Here is a 22,730-nt window from a genome sequence, read left to right as displayed (position 1 = left end):
ACTGGGCAGAAAGACATATATCAGATTCTGACAGAAAAACATGTATTTTGTTCCTAGGCTGCAAAGATCGAGAGAACTATTAGTTCCACATTGAAAAAATGGTTCAAGCGCAAGATTTGTTTTTCTAAAATCAATCAGTCAATCGATCAAACAATAGTACCTGTCTGATGCATAAGAAGTAATGGTTTCAGTATTAAATGCTAATCCTTGCATAATAAATATTTTTAAAGTTACAAATTAATTAAAATTACATTAAAAACCATGACAGGAAAAGCATGCATTAGAGAAGAGACCTTAATTTCAACCCCTTCTGAAAAACAGAAAATTCCCTCATTTTTGTTTTCACAGTATTTTTTAGTACTCTTATGAGGTTGGAAACTGTGATCATGCATTTTCTTGTATTATACACAGCAGTGGTGCTGCATTGCTATGTGTGGTGATAGTCACAGTCTCCTATGAATGCCAGCTACAGGCTGGAGTTTACAGGAGTATCAAAATAACAGGCAAGAAGTTATTCAGCAGAACTCCCGTTATCAAGGCAATCCATCCTGGGACTTCATCATGGGCGCACTGATGGGCTCATAGAATGACGCATTCCTCTTCTGATACACATTAAATGCAGTTGTCAGAAATTGAAAGCAGCATTTAACAGGTTAACAGCTGTGGGCAAATTCCGTTACACCTACGGTTGTTAGAGACAGATGATGGCTGAATATCATACCCGTCATTTGCCGGGAAAAATACAGGCTTGGCGTGCAAGCCCACATCAAAATCAGGGACTCTACTAATGACAACTGTACCTTCAAAGTAGGAGGAGAAAAAGGGGTTATACCAGCGCAATCCGCCAGAATGAGATGTAGAAATGTTGATAAATTAATAACTCTTTTATTCCATAGGTCTACACGTTTCGAGGTGTAAAACCTCTTCCTCAGGACCAAAATATCAAATAATTGTTGATATTTTGGTCCTGAGGAAGAGGTTTTTACACCTCGAAACGCGTAGACCTATGGAACATTTCTACATCTCATTCTGGCGGATTGTGTGGGATTAACTCCTTTTTCTCCTCCTACTTTGAAGATATCTCCATATGGGGCCGCGGTAGCCACCATTATCTCATGCTATCTATGGTGGTTGTGACCCTTCACAACCACAATTGGTGAGTGTATTATATTATATACTACCTCGTTTGTTTATCTGGTAAAACTCTATCAGCGCTTCTGTTTTCTTGCTATATTGACAACTGTATGTCCTATGTCAAAAGAGTAGAAGTAATTTAATATATTTGACAATATTTTGAAGTTGAGGCTTCATTCCTTTTTTTGGGCCACGATTCCAGACTAGTATATTGTGTGTCTTCAGTGCTTGCATTGAAATCTGTGATCTTGCATACGACAAACTTCAACTGCCGTGTTTGTCACCCTAGAACTCATAGAACTTCTGATGAATTGACTTGACTCTGACATTTTGCTAGGTCCTCCAATCCCTAGGTTGTAAATGGGTGGACAGACATAATTTCAAATTCTTCAAACTCTCGTGACACTCAAATGATGCAGTTTTCTTGGGGGAGACACCTCTATTGATGAGCTGGATGATGCTCTCTTCTCTTGGGAAATAATCTTCATGATTGCTCCTTGTTTCAAGCCAATGACCTTTTGCTCAACCATATAACATACTGAGCTATTAGGGGATGTGATAACAGATTGTAATTTGTAGCATACAGGAAGAAAAATAGTTTTCCGCCACCAGGAGCAAAACAGTAACAATGCAGTAACATGACAAGAATTTGCATAACTAATCATATGCTAAACAGTAACAAGTTAAATTTATGTATAAGATAGCCAAGTTGATTTTCTAGAAAATGATGGTAGTCTCACATTTGACGATGTAGTGAGAGGAGAGATATGGAGCCTAAAGGTCAAAATTTCAAAACATTGTTACCCTTGTGATCGATAGTGTAAGAATAGGAAGGAGACAAGGGAATAAGGAATAGGAAGAGAGAAAAAGAAGGGAAAAAGGAAGAAAAAAGAGGGGGGATGGGATGCTTCAGTAACATATATGAAATGACTAGAAGGAGACTATAAGGTTCTATACAAGATTACAGTACTAAAATCAGAAAATCTCTGATTTTATATAGAGGCTTAAAAAAGGAAAAGATGGCACAATGTTACATAAGAAACCATGTTCTACTCTATATTTATTGCTTCATTGATATCCATTTCCGTAATGCACATCTATCACCACTTGGCACTACATGTAGTGTCAACTGCTCTGTAAAGCAATGCTGTAATTAATAAGACTTACAAATAACTTTATGTAAAGTAAAAGGCATACTAATCACATAAATACAACTGGATCCCAAAAAGAAGTTCCAAAACACAAGTTTTATTCAGGACATCTGGTGTTTAATATACATTTATGTGCTGTGAAACACTTCTCTTTATTTCTAAAGCCAACATCTGGAAATTATTGAAATAAAACATGTATGAGAAAGTTATTTTTCTATTTTTTTATTCTAATTCTTCTTTCTGTAAAATCATTTCAGTTTCATTAGCAGTGATCACAGTTACCGTGGATAAGAGTAAAAAAATATAACATCAAGGTCCTATTATTCAGCGAGGATTGTTAGGTCCATCATGACACAGGTAATGTTTTGCTCTACTGAACAGTCTTTAATTGTGATAATGAGTTTGGTTTCTAATGATAAACTGGATTTCAAGGGTTATTCATTCATGGCTTTGGAATAGCTCCAGGGCAGACAAGGGTCATTATTCAAAGACATTGAAGACATAGCTAAATAATGTTTACGAAGCGTAAGAAATAATATGAAGTGTGCAACTGAGTTCAGATTAACTGGTATTTTCTACTGACTAGGTTAGATAACATTTATTAGTTAAGTTATAATATTATGACTTATTACCCATATTTATATCAAAAGTCAATTGCCAAATAGTAAAATCTAAAAGATCACCAAAATAAAGATTGCTCTATAACAGTATAGCGGGCTTTACATGCTGCGATCTCGCTAGCAAGATTGCAAGTGATCGTACCCGCCCCCATCGGTTGTGCGACATGGGCAAATCGCTGCCTGTGGTTCACAACCTCGCTTACCCCCGTCACACGGACTTACCTGCCCTGCGATTTCGCTCTGGCCGGCGAACCACCTCCTTTCTAAGGGGGCGGTTTGTGCAGCGTTACAGCGACGTCACACAGCAGGCGTCCAATAGAAGCGGAGGAGCGGAGATAAGCGGGACGTAACATCCCGCCCACCGCCTTCCTTCCGCATTGCCGGTGGAGGAAGGTAAGGAGATGTTTGTCATTCCTGCGGTGTCACAAACAGCGATGTGTGGTGCCACGGGAACTAAGAACGAGGAACAACATCGTTAATAAGCAGAAAACGATTTTTTGTTTCAGGACCACCTCTCCGCGGCAAACGATTTTTACCTCTTTTGCCATCGTTAAATGTCGCTCGTAAGTGTCACACACTGCGATCTTGTTAATGACAAACACCGTGACCCCGACGATAAATCATTAACGATATCGTAGTGTGTAAAGCCTGCTTATCTCTCAAACTGTTATGCTGGCATCACCACTGCAGATCAGTATAAAGTAAAAGTGAAAAACTTCTTTAAAGAGCCAAAAAACTAATAATTAGAAATATTTTTAGTTTTTAGCATGGATTTCATCTTGGTCTGCTTGAAGTCCAGACATTACTTTGGTCTGTCCGGAGAGACCCCATTGGAAAAAATTGTGGAAGCTTTGCTCTCGAGATGTGTTTTCCATCTTGGCTTTCTGGTCATTGCGTTAAACTTCCGTATGCCCCAACAAAAAGTGAACTATCAGCTGAAAGCTAATTATCTATTGTAGATCTTCATAATGCCCTTAATAATCACCAATAAAGTAACCAATAATAATATTTCATTAAAAGTCTAAAGTATAATGTTCTATCTCATATTGGTCAACAACCTTAAAAAGTTCCAAAAGTCTACAATATTGACTCTATCCTAATTCATAGATCTCATGTCTTAAGGCCCCATTACATGTAACGACATGGCTAACGAGATGTCGTGGGGGTCACGGAATTCGTGACGCACATCCGGCCTTGTTAGCGACGTCGTTGCATGTGACATGTACGAGCGACCGCTAACGATGCAAAATACTTACCAAATCGTTGATTGTTGACACGTCGTCCATTTCCCAAATGTCGTTGCTGCTTTTGGACACAGGTTGTTCGTCGTTCCTGAGGCAGCACACATCGCTATGTGTGACACCTTAGGAATGATGAACAACACCGTACCTGTGTCCTCCGGCATTGAGGTGGGCGTGTCTTTCATGCAGCTGCTCTCCGCCCCTCCACGTGTATAGGACGCCTGCCGTGTGATGTCGCTGTGATGCTGCACGAACCACCCCCTTAGAAAAGAGGCTGTTCGCCGGCCACAGCGACGTCGCTAGGAAGGTAAGTCTGTGTGACGGGTATTAGCGATGTTGTGCGCCACGGGCAGCGATTTGCCCGTGGTGCACAAATGACGGTGGAGGGTGCTTTCACGAGCGACATCGCTAGCGGTGTCGCTGCGTGTAAAGCCCCCCTTAGTCTTTTCCCGCATTTGACAACTGTCTCAGCATTTAGGATGCTCAGAATGCTGCTTCTCCTCTGAATGCTCAAAAGGCCCTTACAGTCCTTATCTATTTTAATAAGCTATATTACTGTAGGCACTCTGAAGCTCGATGTTTGGGGCTTCCATTAGACACAATATTTTTCCCCTCAAAAAAATAAAGCATAGTATTCGCTACATTGGAACAAGTCATATTTTCTAGAATCTGATTTTATTTGTGATTTTCTTTGCGCATGAAAAGAGCCAAAGAAGATGTGAAAATAAAATAGTCATCTTATTGGTATCCTGGCTGACCTCTGCAGCCTTCCATCTGAAGCTTCACGGAGCCCTTGATCCCGTCCTCCATGCAGCTTTCCATCCAGTCCTTTGCACAGCTACCTCTTTCTTTCTGCACTGCATGCAATGCCCTATTGCTCCATTTTTGTTCTACACCTGCTCTGAGTAGACCTTCTTCATCATGAGTAATATCACCATATCATAATTTTTGTTGCCAGAAGCCAAAGAGATCTGTGTAGAAGACAAAACTGATGGGTGTGACTGCGAGAAAGCTGAGCTGCACGGTTATTATTATTATTATTATTATTATTCACCTTTTGTTTATTGTTCTCTGAGATCTAGATAGATCACTAGATCATTTTGAGAAACATTTTAATCAATAAATTATCTACAAAATTTCAATATTAGACATGATCACATTTTTGGAAATTCAAATTTGCCAGATTTGAATAACTGTATTTTGAATTGATTCAGAGCAAATCAAGACATTGCAATGCTGCAACTGTCCTGAAAAGATTTGCATGACCCTTTGAGGTCTCCTTACACTGTATGGAACCACTCTCAAGATCCTTAATACAAAAACACCTTTAGTAATATCAAAGTGATATCATAGAAACTGATGGTAATGGATAGGGAACATAATAAAACAATGCACCAACAGATTTTCATGCTTTTAAATAGGAAAAGAAGCAATTAAAAAATATTACCTTTAGGTATTTTGTGATTAGGTAGCTTATATGTGCAGAACACTGACTTAAACTGATGGTTATGCTGCCAGAGGTAAAATTATTCTGCTGTTACTGAGACTAGTGTTATATCGAAAAGATTGAACACATATCCAACAGTTATGAACAGGTGCGTGCTGAAACACAATATAAATACAAAATACATACAGCTGCACTCTAGACTCTAGAATGCAAACAATGAATAAGGGAACTCTGGTATTGCATAACTGCTACAGGAATATATGAAAAAAAACATTGTTAGCATTCTAGAGTGCAGCTGTATGTATTTTGTAGTTCTATTGTGTTTTTAGCTGGCATTTGACACCTGTTGGATGTGCGGGTCAGTCTTTTTGATATATTTGTAGTGCATTTCTTTCTGACTGAGCACTCCATCCATTAACTAGGCTGTGTCCATCCACGTTATAGCTGGATCCTTTCTGCCTAGACACCTAGGTTTTTAACCCAGATAGAAGCATTTAAGTTAGGGTCCCAGTATACAAGAGATCACCTTGTTATTGGTTACTGGGCTCACATGCATTGGCCAATATATAAGCTAAGTATCTGTTTTTTTCAAATATTCCTATAGCAATAATGCAATACCAGAGTTCCCTTATTCATTGTTAGCATTCTAGAGTGCAGCTCTATGTATTTTGAGACTAGTCATATGTCAAATAGTCCATAATACCCTTTACTTCTACCCACTATACTCTTGCCAGAGGCAAAAAAGGTCAATTATAAACTATGTATGGTAGTATTACTGCTAAGTTCTGGCACCTGCATTAGGACACTGTGTTGATGTGGAATGCAGGAATTTATCTATTATAACAGCTGTGCAATACAAAAATGAAAAAAAATGCTTGTTACGCTTACATTATGTGAAATACAGAGTCGCTGTTAAAGGGTTACAGACCTTTCTATATTGATGACCTATCGGATGGACAGTTCAGTAATATGAGATCCGCTGCCTGGCACCCCACCATTCACCTGTTCTCAGTGTCAGCAATGGCTGAATATTAGCAGTTGCAGGGCTGTATCCCGAAAAATGAAAATTACAGGTCACGGAAAGTGGCGCAAAAAGTGTGCTACTTTTTTTGGACAAATTTCTGAACTCCTTACATAAAAGTAAACCTCTACATGTTTGGCATCTATGAACTCGTACCAACATGAGGCTTCACCCCGCTACATCAATTTTACCATACAGTGGACACAGTGAACAAAATATCCTAAAACAATCATGCAATCAAACTTTTTTTGCAATTTTTCCACACTTGAAATTTTTTTGCTGTTTTCCAGTACACTATATGGTAAAATGTATGGTTTCATTTAAAAGTACAACTTGTTCCTTAAAAATAAAGCCCTCATATGGCAAATTGATGAAAAAATAAAAAAAAAGTTAAGGCTCTTGGTAGAAGGGGACCAAAAAAAAAAAATGGAAAATCGCCCGGAGGTGAAGTGGTTAATATCAGATCTGCTACTTGGAACCTCTTCATTCACCTGTTCTCAGTGTTGGCAATGGCTGGATGTTAGCAGTTCCAGAGCTGAAAGTTACACCTGCTTTAATTGTGTAATAGTCACAGCTGGGTACTGCACATCTGCCCCTATCCAAAATCACCAATAATTTGACATTTAATCAAAAAGAAAAAGTGGATTTTGTAAAAATGTTAATATTCCATGAACTGGCAGAAATTGAATTTGCAGGCATTTGTTTGATCTTGTGAGAGTACAGATGCAAGACAACACTGAAATTCTGGTAATTTTGGAAATTCTATTTTATTGGGTAAGGCTTTAAGAGTCAGGGGAAATTTCATAATATCATAGTATCATAGTTTTTAAGGTTGAAGGGAGACTCTAAGTCCATCTAGTTCAACCCGTAGCCTAACATGTTCATCCAGAGGAAGGCAAAAAAAAACCAATGTGGCAAACAAGTTCCAATGGGGAAAAAATGTCCTTCCTGACTCCACATCCGGCAATCAGACTAGTTCCCTGGATCAATACCCTGTCATAAAATCTAATATACATAACTGGTAATATTAAATTATTCAAGAAAGGCGTCCAGGCTCTGCTTAAATGTTAGTAGTGAATCACTCATTACAACATCATGCGGCAGAGAGTTCCATAGTCTCACTGCTCGTACAGTAAAGAATCCTCGTCTGTGATTATGATTAAACATTCTTTCCTCAAGACTTAGCGGATGCCCCCGTGTTCCAGTCGCAGGCCTAGGTGTAAACAGATCTTTGGAAAGGTCTCTGTACTGTCCCCTCATATATTTATATATTGTGATTAGATCCCCCCTAAGCCTTCGTTTTTCTAAACTAAATAACCCCAAGTTTAATAACCTGTCTTGGTATTACAGCCCACCCATTCCTCTAATAATCTTGGTCGCTCTTCTCTGCACCCTCTCCAGTTCAGCTAATGATATTGGATATTTAAAGGCCAATATCATGCAATCATTTGTTCCCATGGGTAGTAGATTACGGAGCATAACTATGTGTTTACAGATGATGAAGCATGATACAGATAGTTAAATTTTACGGTCAATATAAACCGATCATGCATACTAAGTGGCATAGTCAGTCAATAAAAAACAATATTTATTGATTGTTGTGAATACATATCCTATGCCTTACTTATTTATATAATCTTTAAATCTAATAAGAGTACTGTTTTGTTGTTAGTTGGAGTAAGTAAACATGGTACAATATATCTACCTATGTTTCTACATTGTTTGCTATTATATTGGTCTTGATATGATAATATGATCCCTTCTGTAATGCAATATAACAGTTTTATTTTATTTTATCAGGATGGTATTCTAGAATTTTTTATTTTTAGTTGTTCATTTTTTCAATACAAGTTTTAAGGGTGCTTTACACGCTGCTACATCGCTAGCGATTGCTAGTGATGTCGCGAGCGATAGCACCCGCCCCCGTTGTTGGTGCAATATGTGGTGGTCACTGCTGTAGCAAACATTATCGCTATGGCAGCGTCACATGCACATACCTGTTCTGCGACGTCGCTGTGGCCGCAGAACAATCCCTCCTTTAAGGGGAAAGTGCGTTCGGCGTCACTGCGAAGTCACAAAACGGCCGTCCAATTGAAGAGGAGGGGTGGAGAGGAGCATCCGGAACATGCCGCCCACCTCTTTCCTTCCTCATTGCCGGTGGACGTAGGTAAGGAGATGTTCGTCGTTCCTGCGATGTTACACATAGCGATGTGTAAAATACAAGATGGGACACTGGAACCTATCATGATTAATTTATCCAAGATCACTAGACTCCATGATGCACAATTTACAAACCAGAGAAAAATAGGAGTCAACTAGTGAGGCCAAAGCATGGCCAAATAATCACAAGGAGTAGAAAGCCTCTTATAATAACCACAAAAAATCTTTATTAATGGAAATTTACAACCATAAGAGGAAAAAGTCAATTTACGTACTGACAATACAATAAAGATCAGGTAATGCCGGAAAAAATCCGATACCAAAACACACCAAGCAGTCAGGGAATGGGATAGTGGAGCAATATTAATTATCTCATAAGGCCTGAATAGATAAATAGCAGGGGAGAGTAATGATAATAAGCCTGACAAAAACCCACACATATGCTGTGAATAGGGGTGCCGACAGGATGGTAATATATATATAAAGATATAAGGGGTTGCACCAAAAAAGACATCAAATAGTTAATGCTTTGATTGCTTATATGAAGCAATCAAAAAGGCACATCCACTCAATTGTCAGCAATCCGAAACACACCATGGAGGGTAAGTCAGGAACCCATATCAGAAAAGACCTCAGATGACATAATATGGGTGATGCTATAAATAATGCACCACAGTCTCCAGCCCAAATACGGGCAATATAAGGGGAACAATGAGAAGCCCAAATCACTTACCCATAAAACCCGACTGCTCGGCGTGGCGTGCTCCGACGCGCACGTTTCGTGTCCTTCCTCGGGGAGCTGCGACACTAAGTTTTTTATTTTTCACACATGAACACCTAATTAAATATTTGCTAATAATATCTAGAGATGGGTGAATTAATTCTAATGCCTGCTTTACACGAGTCGACAGATCGTGCGATTTCACGATCGATCGTACCCGCCCCTGTCGTTTGTGCGTCACGGGCAAATCGCTGCCCGTGTCGCACAAAGTCGTGAAACCCCCATCACACGTACTTACCTGCTGAGCGACCTCGCTGTGGGTGGCGAACATCCTCTTCCTAAAGGGGAGGGACGTTCGGCGTCACAGCGACGTCTAACAGCTGCCAGCCAATAGAAGCGGAGGGGCGAAGATGAGCGGGATGTTAACATCCCGCCCACCTCCTTCCTTCTGCATAGCCGCCGGGAGCCACGGGACGCTGGTAAGCTGTGTTCATCGCTCCCGGGGTGTCACACGGAGCGATGTGTGCTACCCCGGGTACGATGAACAACCAGCGCCATTTTAATTAAACATTTTTTTAAAACTGAGCAACGAGTACACGACTAACAATTTGTGAGCGATACTGTGTCGCTCGGAGGAGTCACACGAGATGACATCGTGAACGATGCCGGATGTGCATCACGAAACCTTGACCCCGACGATGCATCGCACGATAACTCGTCTCGTGTAAAGCACCCTTAAGCAGATCAAATTCAATCATAATTTCCAAAAATTTAAAAGAGGAAAATCCAAATTTTGGGTGATTTTGTTTTGCACTTATCCAGTAATATAGCAGACTGCAGGACTCTACAGGGCTGGAAAAGAGTTTTTTATTAAACTATTCTTACCTCGCCTTGGCGCTTACCAGTAGAGATGAGCAAACCTGAGGTTCAGTTTTCGAACTGAATAACAACTTAAAATATCAAAGTTTGGGTTCGAGGATCGGATACTTTACATGTGAACTTAACTTACGTGAGTAACACTATGCTCAGGTACGCTTGGTGCTCAGCCCTATGCGAGCTGCTTGCAATGTTTGAATGGCTCACACTGGAAGTAACATCAGCATGCTCGGAGGTAGTGTGCCACAAAAAAGTTGGAAAAAGTCCACTTGCTTATGGCTGGCTGTATGTGGGCGGAGACTCAAACTGCCAATCGGTGTTTCCGAACCTCAATGAGCAGAGTCCAGTCACGTAGAGGTTCAGTTTGTTTGTGGCCAGTGAACCAAACCTCCATATGTTTGCTCATCTCTACTTGTGGTGCCCTGGACTAGCCAGGTCGTCACAGGTACTACAACATACACCCCCACCCTGAGACAGGCACATCAGCCAGACAAAAAATCCTTGTTCCTCCCTCCAGGGGCTGATGTCCACACCAGGTGGGGTGGAGCCAGGCGGTTGGCCCCACCCACCGAGGAGTTCACAGTCCTGGAGGCGGGAAAAGGAAGCGAGTTCAGAGGAGAAAGTGAGGAGTGAAGGAGAAGTGGAGGAGCAAACTGACAGTGTCCGGGTGTGTGGCCCGGGCACTAAGAGCAAGGTTGGCAGATGGTGGTGGCCGTCTGCAGGAGAGGCAGATCAATGCGGCACCGTAGGACCGGGGACGGACGGTGGCCCGCCGGTACCGAACCAGGGAGCGAAGTGAAGCCAGCACACACAGGCAGGGCCTACGGACCCCGACCAGGCTTGGAGTCGCCATTAGAGGTCAAATCCGTCAGTGACCAGAACCCCAGGGGTTTCCTAACAGCCAAGACCTGATTGAAGGCAACCATCCAACCAAAAGAAGGAAATACAGCTACCGCCACAGCTAGAGTTCCAAGGGCCAGAGCCTGCGGGCAAAAGGGCTCCTCCGGCACATATATACGCTGGGGAGCGGGTTACCGGTGGGAATCCATCGGGACCGAACATACACAAAGGTGCAAGGAAAGGCAGCCACCACTAACCGTCCAGGAGAAGCCACAGCAGCCGGCTGCAGGACCCGTCCATCCAGCCGTTTGGTTTACCACAGACTTTGCGTACCTTTGTGGCTGAGTGAGTACTACCGTGCCATCTGGCACCGCACTGCGCAGTCCTAGCGACCCTGCACCCATCCAACCCTGCCTCCCCGTCATCTCACCGGGCCCCGGGACCACCAACCCCTACCCAAGGAGGGGGAAAACAACATCCCAGCTGCTCCCTGCCATCGCTCCCGGGATCCCCGTCACCAGCAGCGGTGGTGCCCAACCTCACCACAACCTGTGGGTGGCGTCACGGACCAAATCCCCAAACCAAACTACCCCCTTTCACTCACGGGCGAGGAGCGCTGCTCGAGTCCCCGGATCCGGCCCACCGCTCGAGACACCGAGCAGCCATCGTATCAGCGCCGGATCCGAGCGTTAGCGAGCGCAGCGCAGCGGCGTCCTTCCCCACCTGCGACATACTCACCACTGCCATCACCTAGTTTCACTAAGCTTCAGTTGTCTTGTTTCATCTTGTCTTATCTTGGCTATGTGTAGGTCTGTTGCAACATCATGATGTCAGAGTGATGCATATCATGATGTCACATAATGATATCATAATGTTTGATGCCCAATTAGAATAGAGGGCTCAAAAATCCATGGAAATAGTTGTAGAAGATGAGCAAAGACTGAATTGGAGAAGAATTAGGTGATCATTTTTTATTACCTATGTTTATTATTCGGGATGATCAAATACTTTGATTATTCAGCTTCGCAAATATTTTCCGAATACCTCGCCGCTATTCGACTATTCGCGAATATTCGATGCGCAATGTAAGCCTATGGGAAACCCAAATAACAACTATTCAGAACTATTCGGGCTTCCCATAGACTTACATTGCACATCGAATAGTCAAATAGCAGCGAAGTATTCGGAAAATATTCGCGAAGCCGAATAATCGAAGTATTCGATCATCCTTAATTATTATCAATGGAATTTGGGGAAACCTTAAGCATAACAAAGCATATTTTGTTTCCAGCAAATACGTTTGATGCAAAACGAATTTCATTACCCAATTGATGTGGATTTGCTCAATCACATTTCAGCAGATTTGTTCATCACTAACAAATTTACTATAGTTAAATAATGCACGGCTTTTCATTGCAAGGCTACTTAGAGCATACTGTAAAAGAGGAACTTCACTATGGAGCATCTGCTATCACTAGGTTTTTTTTAGGCTTTTTTAATGAGGGCATTAGATTGAAAGTCCAGACTATATAATTAGTATTTGCAATTTTTTTTTAAATTCCCATAAATACAAGCATAGAGCGCCATTGACCACATTTTTTATGTTGAACTAGACACAGAATATATAATGGATTCCAAAAAGTGGAATTAAACTTTTTTTTTATTTTGCTTCTTTGCTGAGGAGATATAATTTGGCACTGACTGAGTTAACTTTTTTTTAAGTCCAAGTGGGTGTTTTCATACGGTGTTCAATGGAAGAATGTATTTATTCATCCTGTATGATGTTGTCATAAAGGAAAGGAGAACTCATCCCCAATGGCTTACAGTAGATTTCTCAGGTTTCTGATCTCCTGGTCTACCCTCCTGTGTAGAGATGAGTGAACCTGAAATTCAGTTTTCCAACCGAACACCAAATTGAAAAATCAAGCTTGGGGTTCGGGGTTCAGATGCTTTACATGCGAACAAAACTCATGCGAGCAACTGTACTCAGGTACACTTGGTGCTCAGCCCTGCACGGGCCGCTTCAAGGGTTTAAATAGCACACACTAGGGGTAACAACAGCATGTTCGGATGTGGAGTGCACCCAAAAAAAGTTTGAAAAACCTTGTCAGGTCTGAAACATGTAAGGGTACTGCCATGTTTTTTTATTCCACTTTTGCACACTCATTTTTAAAATGAAGAAATAAAGAAAAGTTTTTTATTCTTGAGAATTTTGGTGCTGGCTGCTTTTCCCTTTTTTTCTTGCCATTGTCCGGATGTGATCTCTGTTTTCAGGCCGTGCATCAGTGGAGCTGTGGACAAACTAAGGGGTAGGCTGAATTCAATTTTCTTCTTTTCACTCCAGAGTATATATAAGTTGAACACAACAGATATAAATGTGATACTGACACTTTGAGCTCTCAGCTCTGGAAATTTCTGGATGGACAGTGTGGGGAGTGACAGTACAGTACAGATGACAGTGGTCTGAGAGGAAGAAATCTGATAAAAGGGTTTGTAATGTGACACAGCTAAACTCAGCTGCACTGCCCTTTATCCACATTAACTCATGAAGGAGGTTAGTCCAGGAGATTAGTGCTGTATCATTGCATCTCACATACTGAGAAACCTGCTCTAAGCTGTGGTTGGGGAGTTGTCTTCTTTCATTTGAGTAATGCTGCTTCCTTATGATAGGTCAGCATCATACAGACAGAAGGACACACCCTCTATGAATACTGTAGCACACATATTCATTAGGTGCCAAAATTCTCTTAAATGGAGATACAAAATTAAATTAAAAAAAAATTCTGCTCTGTCGCCTGTGTTAAAGAAAAAGAGTTGCCCTGGCCATATAATAAAACACAGAATATTGGTTAGCAGAGTAGCAAAAAACACATAAAGGTGCTTTACACCCTGCGATATCGCTAAGGAAATATCGTCGGGGTCACGGTGGTTGTGACACACATCCGGCCTCGTTAGCGAGATCGCAGCATGTGACTCCTCTGAGCGACCGTAAACGATCACAAAAGAGGGAAAAATCGGTGGTCATGGAGAGGTCGTCCTAAAAGAAAATATTGTTTTCTGCTCAGTAGCGATGTGGTTCGTCGCTTCTGCGGCACCACACATCGCTGTGTGTGATACCGCAGGAGTGACAGCCATCACCTTACCTCCGTCCACCGGAAAAGGAGGAAGAAAGGAGGTGGGCGGCATGTTCCGGCCACTCATCTCCGCCCCTCCTTTTCCATTGGGCAGCGGTTCAGTGACGCTGCTGTGACATCGCTGTGACGCTGAACGAACCGCCCCCTTAGAAAGGAGGCATTTTGTCAGTCACAGCGACGTTGTAAAGCAGGTATGTGCGTTTGCCGCTGCCGTAGCAATAATGTTCGCTACGGCAGCGATCACACATATCCGGGTGCTATCGCGCTCGACATCGCCAGCAAATGCGAGCGATGTCGCAGCATGTAAAGTACCCCATAGTGTTTAATGAATAACATCTAGATATGAATAGAGATGAGCGAATCCGAGGTTTGGTTTTAAAACCGAACACTGACAAAAAAATAGACTTCAAGTTTGTATGTTTTACATGGGAACTCTGAGCACAGCGATAATAGCGTGAATGAACACTTGTGCTCAGCCCTGTATGAGCTGCTTGCAGTGTTTGAATGGCTCACACTGGGGGTAACAACAGCACGATTGGATGTAGTGTGCAACAGCAACAAAAAAAATTGAAAAAGTCCATCAATCCTCCATCAGAAGTGATCTGCTTATGACTGCCTATATGTGGGCAGAGACTCAAACTGCCAATCAGTGTTTTCGAACTAGTCTCAGGCCAAGGTCGAACGAGTGGAGGTTCTGTTTGATTTCTGCTAGTAAATAGAATCTCCAAAGCTTTTCTCATCTCTAGAGATGAGCAGATCATGTGAAATTTTAATATGTCTATTTGCACTATTTTTCCTGGAAATTTTGATTCTTATGCCTGCTTTACACGAGTCGACCGATCGTGCGATTTCACGATCAATTGTACCCGCCCACGTCGTTTGTGCATCACGGGCAAATCGCTGCACATGTCGCACAAAGTCGTGAAACCCCCGTCACACATACTTACCTGCTGAGCGACCTCGCTGTGGGCGGCGAACAACCACTTCCTGAAGGGGGGGACGTTCGGCGTCACAGCGACGTCTAACAGCCGCTGGCCAATAGAAGCTCAGGGGCGGAGATGAGCGTGACGTAACATCCCGCCCACCTCCTTCCTTCCGCATAGCCGCCGGGAGCCTCGGGATGCAGGTAAGCTGTGTTCATCGTTCCCGGGGTGTCACACGGAGCAATGTGTGCTGCCCTGGGTACGATGAACAACCGGCGCCATTTTAATTAAACAATTTTTCAAAACTGAGTGACGAGAACACGACTCATGATTTGTGAGCGATACTGCGTCGCTCGGAGGTGTCACATGAGACAATGTTGTGAACGATGCAGGATGTGCGTCACGTAAACCGTGACCCCGACGATGCATCGCACGATAGCTCGTCTCGTGTAAAGCCCACATTAGAGAAGTTATTCTCTGTGAACTGAATGTCTCTTATTATGCACTGGGCTCTATACACCAGAGAATATAAATCTTATTATGTAAAAAACAATGAAAATATTTATAGTAACTTTACTATGTCACCTCTCAACTATTCAGCCCCTGGGTGCTCATCATCAACCATCCAGTCATAGTTACAACTTTTTATTACTGCCGTAAGATTTGAGTGTCTTGGTCTTTTCATATTAGGCCAGCTCTGAAGATGCCCTTGATGGCACAAAATAAGCTTTGACTTTGCACACATGCACTGAAATGCCCTGGACTTCATCATGCTCATGGATTAAGTGCTTGTAACAGAGATAAAATTGACGATGACTGGATGAGGGACAGTGAGGAGCACAGGGGCCAGAGAGGTGAGTCATAAGGGGAATATAAGTATTTTTTAATTTTGTTAACTTTTTACAGAATCTGAATGGAAGCAAATTACAAAACATCCAGAGTTTGGAGATAGCAGATTTTTGTTATATTCAAAAAGAATTCAATTCCACTAGAATATATTTGCAAATCTCAAATAATAACATTTATTTTTTAGGCACTATGGCCTGGACTCATCCAGACCGGTGTCGGTTGATTGACGATTAGGGATAGCCATGCCCCGTCCAAATCCTGTCCCAATCAATCTCCACCTACTTTGTCGGAGCTGGGCAAAAATTGTGTAAAAATTTGCAAAATTGTTTCGCATTTTTACATTAAAAAAACATGTTGTGACTTTTCAAAGCCTTTTGACCCAGTTTTCTGGGATAAAAGCTTTAATAATTAAGGGCCTATCTACATTTTTCTTGGACATAGTTTATTAAATGATATTTTGCCTATTGCATGCCCAGAGCAACTCCTTTACTTTAACCTCCATAAGGAATTATTGGTAGGGTCATTGCCATACCTTTTTATTACTTTTTAGTATTTGTGACATATGTCTTATGTGATCTTATAACTTATATTTTGGTAACCCTCTTGCTTTATTCATTTTTTTGTTTCTTTTTGGTGGTCTTTTTATTGTACCACATGTGACATTAGATATCATATTTGCTAAGTGGACCTTGGCTATAGCATGCCACCCCAGCCTTGTGTGTGTGTGTGTGTGTGTGTGTGTGTGTGTGTACAGTACAGACAAAAAGTTTCGACACACCTTCTCATTTAAAGAGTTTTCTTTATTTTCAGGACTCTGAAAATTGTAGATTCACATTGAAGGCATCAAAACTATGAATTAAAACATGTGGAATGAAATACTTAAAAAAGTGTGAAACAACTGAAAATATGTCTTCTATTCTAGGCTCTTCAAAGTAGCCACCTTTTGCTTTCATTACTACTTTGCACACTCTTGGCATTCTCTTGATGAGCTTCAAGAGGTAGTAACCGGAAATGGTTTTCCAACAGTCTTGAAGGAGTTCCCAGAGATGCTTAGCACTTGTTGGCCCTTTTGCCTTCACTCTGCGGTCCAGCTCACCCCAAACCATCTCAATTGGGTTCAGGTCTGGTGACTGTGGAGGCCAGGTCATCTGGCAAAGCACCCAATCACTCTCCTTCTTAGTCAAATAGCCCTTACATAGCCTGAAGGTGTGTTTGGGGTCATTTTCCTGTTGAAAAATAAATGATGGTCCAACTAAATGCAAACCGGATGGAATAGCACGCCACTGAAAGATGCTGTGGTAGCCATGCTGGTTCATTATGCCTTCAATTTTGAATAAATCCCCAACAGTGTCACCAGCAAAGCACCCCCACACCAACACACCTCCTCCTCCATGCTTCACGGTGGGAACCAGGCATGTAGAGTCCATCCGTTCACCTTTTCTGCGTCGCACAAAGACACGGTGGTTGGATCAAAAGATCTCAAATTTGGACTCATCAGACCAAAGGACAGATTTCCACTGGTCTAGTGTCCATTCCTTGTGTTCTTTAGCCCAAACAAGTCTCTTCTGCTTGTTGCCTGTCCTTAGCAGTGGTTTCCCAGCAGCTATTTTACCATGAAGGCCTGCTGCACAAAGTCTCCTCTTAACAGTTGTTCTAGAGATGTGTCTGCTGCTAGAACTCTGTGTGGCATTGACCTGGTCTCTAATCTGAGCTGCTGTTAACCTGCAATTTCTGAGGCTGGTGACTCAGATAAACTTATCCTCCACAGCAGAGGTGACTCCTTTCCTAGGGCTTTCCTCATGTGAGCCAGTTTCTTTGTAGCGTTTGATGGATTTTGCCACTGTACTTTGCGGACACTTTCAAAGTTTTCTCAATTTTTTTGCTTCTACCCAGACTGATCATTGAGTCTGCGTTGATTACCTATGACTGCAGTCCCATCCTCCGAATTGACTACCATCCAATATATTTAAAGGTCTGATTTAAGACCATCCTAACAGGGTATACAATCGAGCTTATTCCAGAATATATTTGGCTGTATCGATTTATTTAGAAAATGTATATAGTGCAATTACTGCATAATATTACCTTAAATAACACAGTAGAGTAATCATAGTGCATAATAGTTACCATTAGAGGTGTGTGAATCTTGTAAAATTCAAACTCGGAAGAATTTGCTCAACATTATCCAGTTAATGTGATTTTCTGAGAAGGGTAGAAGAAAAAAAAACCTCCTATACTCATCCCTTTTTAATCTTTAATTCTACCCATAACTCTCCTGTTGCTTCTGGTCCTTTGAATGTCTGCTTTGTCTTTCTGTCCTTTCTTCAATCTTTTCTTGTTTCCGGGCCTCTGGCAGCACCATTCTTCATTAGTCTTCAATCCATTACATTGGGTGTGATGCACATGTTTAAGACAAAATGAATGTTAAGAAGATGCAACAGTGCTGAAGGCACGCAAACAAAAAGATACAATACAGATGAACCAATCGGCTGGACCAGAAGTTGTGCAAGTGTTGTGGAAAGTGCCAAGGATAAGTCAGTAATAGATTATTGTTTAATTCTTTTCAAACCCTCAACATCCAATAAAATGATGGCTGGGATGGACACATTTTTGCTTTAATTTGAACCAATAATATCTAAAAGAAATCAAATTCTGCAAATCTTACTTTTTTCTGGAAATTCCTACAGATCTCATTTTTACTTACCATAATTATCCATCACAAGATTATCAACTTGAAGTGACACTTCACAAGTCTCTATGAACTCAAAATCCCTTCCAACTAAATATAAGGAAGGTTTTTTTATACCAAAATCTTTCTACAAAGATCCGCAAAATATCACTGCCTTATGCCTTTAATTCAATAAACAATTATATTTTTAACCATCACAAGTGGATTTTGAACAAAACCCCCGGGAAAGTATGTAGAAGCAAGATAAACAAGAAAAGTCTTTTTTTTTATCCAAAATGTATTCAACGTTTTATATATATATATATATATATATATATACATACACCGTGTGCAGAAATATTAGGCAAGTTGGTTTTTTAGATGATTTTTTTGTATTATTGATCAACAACTATGTTCAAAATCAACCCAAAAGACTCATAAATTTCAAAGCCTAATATTTTTGGAAGTTAGAGTGTTTTTTATTAGATTTGGCTATCTTATGAGGATATCTGTTTGTGCAGGTAACAAACAGAATTAACTGTGCAGAATTATTAATTATTGCATTAACTGTGTTAACTGTTAAACAGAAAACTGTGCAGAATTATTACGCAACTTAATAAAAATCAAATATATTCCCATCTCACGTGTTTATTTTCACCAGGTAAACCAATATAAATGCACAAAATTTAGAAATAAACATTTCTGACATGCAAAAACAAAAATTAGTGACCAATATAACCACCTTTTTTATGATGACACTCAACAGCCGACCATCCATAGATTCTGTCATTGCTTGATCTGTTTACGATCAACATTGCATACAGCAGCCACCACAGCCTCCAGACACTGCTCCCAGAGGTGTACTGTTTTCCTCCCGGAAGATCTTACATTTTATGAGGGACCACAGGCTTTCTATGGGGTTCAGATCAGGTGAACAAAGGGGCCATGTCATTATTTTTTTTATCTTTTAAACCTTTACTGGCCAGCCACGCTGTGGAGTAGTCAGATGCATGTGATGAAGCATTGTCCTGCATGAAAATCATGTTTTCTTGAACAATACTGACTTCTTCCTGTACCACTGCTTGAAGAAGTTGTCTTCCAGAAACTGGCAGTAGGTCTGGGAGTTGAGCTTCACTCCATCCTCAACCCGAAAAGGTCCCACATGTTCATCTTTGATGATACCAGCCCATACCAGTGCCCCACCTCCACCTTGCTGGCGTCTGAGTCGGAGTGGAGCTCTCTGCCCTTTACTGATCCAATAAATGGCCAAATCATATATTTAACTAACTCTGAAATAAGAACAAAAACCTATAAAGAACAGAGTAGATAAAGAACTAGAATCAAATAATATATTTTTATTGAAAAAATTCATCAACAAAGAAAAAACATAGACAAAAATAAAATGAAAGGGGATATACCATGAAAATTCTTTCCATCCATAGGCTACCTAAAAACACAATTGTATCTCCAGAAAACTGATAATATAAAAATCTATATATTTTTTTGACCACTGGGGGTTTTCAGAATGGAATATAAATACAGCTCTCCTCTTCAGGCAATATATACGGCTATGAATCAGATGTATAGTACAATTTCACTTGTGTAAAAAACAAAAAGGTGGATGGTATACACTAATTGGGTTGTAATGCAAATAACACACTAAAAACGTATAAAGTGGCACTGCCAATATATATATTTTTTGCACCAACCCAAAAGTGAAATAGCAGCAAAAAAGTAGTAATTTAATTGCACTGACCCAAAACACCGAAAGATCAGCAGTTATAGCAGCAACAGAACAAATGATATTGCGTTAGCCCGGGATTCCATAAGTGCTGCCACTAAAAGCGTAAAAAACCAAAAAGTTACACAGTGATTATTGCACTGACCCAAAAACACCGAAGACAATGGTTTATAGCAGCAACAGGATGATTAGTATTGCATTAGCCTAATGTTCACATATGTAGCCACACAAGATAGTAAGGGGCCAGGAATTATACAAAAATTATTGCACTGACCCAGAGCACCTGAACAGAAAGTTATAGCAGCAACAAAGCAATTAGTATTGCATTAGCCCAATGTTCACATATGTAGCCAAAAAGGGGGTAAGGGGCCAGGGATTATACAGAAATTATTGCACTGACCCAGAACACCAAAAAGGAAGTTATAGCAGCAACAGGACAATTAGTATTGCATTAGCCCGATGTTCACATATGTAACTACAAAAGAGCAAGGGGCCAGGGATTATATAGAAATTATTGCACTGACCCAGAACACCAAACCAAGGAGTTATAGTAGCAGCAAAACTAATAATATTGCACCAACCCGATGTACAAATATGCTGCCACAAAAGTGTATAGAGGCCTGGGAAAAGCAGATATTATTACATTAGCCCAAGGTTCAAGGATGCAGCCATAAAAGAATAAGGAGGCCGGAGTATACACAGGCAGCCATACGACCCAGTGTCAGGCAGCCGAAATAAAGTGCATGGAGCTTACAGATGGAGAATATAGATACCCTAACGCGCGTTTCGCCAGGGGCTTCTTCGTGAGGGTCGTGGATTTTGAACAAAACCCCCGGGAAAGTATGTAGAAGCAAGATAAACAAGAAAAGTCTTTTTTTTTATCCAAAATGTATTCAACGTTTTATATATATATATATATATATATACATACACCGTGTGCAGAAATATTAGGCAAGTTGGTTTTTTAGATGATTTTTTTGTATTATTGATCAACAACTATGTTCAAAATCAACCCAAAAGACTCATAAATTTCAAAGCCTAATATTTTTGGAAGTTAGAGTGTTTTTTATTAGATTTGGCTATCTTATGAGGATATCTGTTTGTGCAGGTAACAAACAGAATTAACTGTGCAGAATTATTAATTATTGCATTAACTGTGTTAACTGTTAAACAGAAAACTGTGCAGAATTATTATGCAACTTAATAAAAATCAAATATATTCCCATCTCACGTGTTTATTTTCACCAGGTAAACCAATATAAATGCACAAAATTTAGAAATAAACATTTCTGACATGCAAAAACAAAAATTAGTGACCAATATAACCACCTTTTTTATGATGACACTCAACAGCCGACCATCCATAGATTCTGTCATTGCTTGATCTGTTTACGATCAACATTGCATACAGCAGCCACCACAGCCTCCAGACACTGCTCCCAGAGGTGTACTGTTTTCCTCCCGGAAGATCTTACATTTTATGAGGGACCACAGGCTTTCTATGGGGTTCAGATCAGGTGAACAAAGGGGCCATGTCATTATTTTTTTTATCTTTTAAACCTTTACTGGCCAGCCACGCTGTGGAGTAGTCAGATGCATGTGATGAAGCATTGTCCTGCATGAAAATCATGTTTTCTTGAACAATACTGACTTCTTCCTGTACCACTGCTTGAAGAAGTTGTCTTCCAGAAACTGGCAGTAGGTCTGGGAGTTGAGCTTCACTCCATCCTCAACCCGAAAAGGTCCCACATGTTCATCTTTGATGATACCAGCCCATACCAGTGCCCCACCTCCACCTTGCTGGCGTCTGAGTCGGAGTGGAGCTCTCTGCCCTTTACTGATCCAGCCTCTGGCCCATCCATCTGGCCCATCAAGAGTCACTCTCATTTTATCAGTCCATAAAACCTTTGAAAACACAGTCTTAAGATATTTCTTGGCCCAGTCTTGACGTTTTATCTTATCTCATGTTTCTTGTTCAAAGGTGGTCGTTTTTCAGCCTTCGTTACCTTGGCCATGTCCCTGAGTATGGCACACCTTGTGCTTTTTGATACTCCAGTAATGTTGCAGCTCTGAGATATGGTCAAACTGGTGGAAAAATGGCATCTTGGCAGCTTCACGCTTGATTTTCCTCAATTCCTGGGCAGTTATTTTGTGCCTTTTTTACCCAACATGCTTCTTGCGATCCTGTTGACTATTTTCTATGA

At 41.0% G+C, this 22,730-nt stretch overlaps 1 protein-coding gene across 7 annotated transcripts in view; it reads right to left on the bottom strand.

Moving 5' to 3' along the window:
• CSMD3 (CUB and Sushi multiple domains 3) overlaps positions 1-22,730 on the bottom strand; it is a 2,007,504-nt gene that overhangs the window by 1,296,918 nt on the left and 687,856 nt on the right. The gene's annotated exons all lie outside the window — the stretch shown is intronic.

This window comes from Anomaloglossus baeobatrachus, chromosome 6 (genome assembly GCF_048569485.1).
Source record: "Anomaloglossus baeobatrachus isolate aAnoBae1 chromosome 6, aAnoBae1.hap1, whole genome shotgun sequence".
NCBI lineage: Eukaryota > Metazoa > Chordata > Amphibia > Anura > Aromobatidae > Anomaloglossus > Anomaloglossus baeobatrachus.
This window is presented reverse-complemented; position numbering and strand designations above follow the sequence as displayed.